This window comes from Octopus bimaculoides, chromosome 9 (assembly GCF_001194135.2).
Source record: "Octopus bimaculoides isolate UCB-OBI-ISO-001 chromosome 9, ASM119413v2, whole genome shotgun sequence".
In the NCBI taxonomy this organism is placed as follows: domain Eukaryota; kingdom Metazoa; phylum Mollusca; class Cephalopoda; order Octopoda; family Octopodidae; genus Octopus; species Octopus bimaculoides.
The window spans coordinates 7,009,280-7,010,216 of record NC_068989.1 but is presented as its reverse complement, the minus strand read 5'-3'; the positions used below and the strand labels follow the sequence as shown (position 1 = coordinate 7,010,216).

The 937-nt window shown below is 35.3% G+C and overlaps 1 long non-coding RNA gene across 1 annotated transcript in view; it reads left to right on the top strand.

Annotated features, from left to right (window-relative positions):
• The window catches only part of LOC106873982 (uncharacterized), a 41,719-nt gene that overhangs the window by 19,638 nt on the left and 21,144 nt on the right, over window positions 1-937 (top strand). Inside the window, exon 2 of the long non-coding RNA XR_001409946.2 lies at window positions 359-523. This is a non-coding gene — a long non-coding RNA (uncharacterized LOC106873982). The remainder of the gene's footprint in view (window positions 1-358; window positions 524-937) is intronic.

The window sequence follows — 937 nt, the reverse complement described above, 5'->3', positions numbered from 1 at the left end:
ACACACACACACACACACACACACACACACACACACATGATCAACTAGAAAAGTACTCAATCCAGTTAGAGGTAAATGTCATTTAATTTAAACTGTATTTAAAAATGTGCTGCTAGTACGTTCTTGCCATTGAAACACGTGGTCAGGAAAAATTTTTGAGGAGCAAGTCATGTCTCTAAGCAATCTTCAGCCACATATGAACCTTAAGGCCAACTGCACCCCAAATGCAATCAAGTGGAAAATCGGGGGGAAAATGTATGCCATATGTAAATGGATATAAGAAATACAGCTTATGCTGTGCTTAAAGATCGGACATTCTTTTTAGAGTCAATAATTCCACAACAACACTTAATTCCAGATCAGAAATTTTCAGCAAATGCAAGCATACGGGCAAATTTCTTTTGCCGAATTGAAAGACATCTACTTCCCCGGACTCAGCAGTTATCTCGCAACCTCGGAATCCTCTTCGTTGAATTATTCTACAACAAGTAGTTTAATTATGATTTCTACGGTCAAAGGCGACGTAAGTCTAATTTTCCTTCTTTCCTTTCCTTTCTTTTCCTTTCTTTTCCCCTGTTTATTTACTCTTTGTCTTTTCATTTCATTTTTTGCATCAACCTTCCCGTTTTTTTTTTCCGTGACTTCTCATGTGCCAGCGTCTTGATTTTCAGATAGAACAAACCATGTGATCAGAGCTTGACGATTGCATGGAGACACAAGGCACGATATAAGAATCTACCTAACCATGTGTCTGAATGGCCAGAAACTATTAGTAGCTTTCATTTTAATACAGTGTACATTAAATGAAACATAGCAAACAACACACACGTACATACACACACAAACACACACACATATTTGTAAAATAAAATCTCTCTCTCTCTCTGTATATATATATATATATATATATATATATATATATATATATATATATATA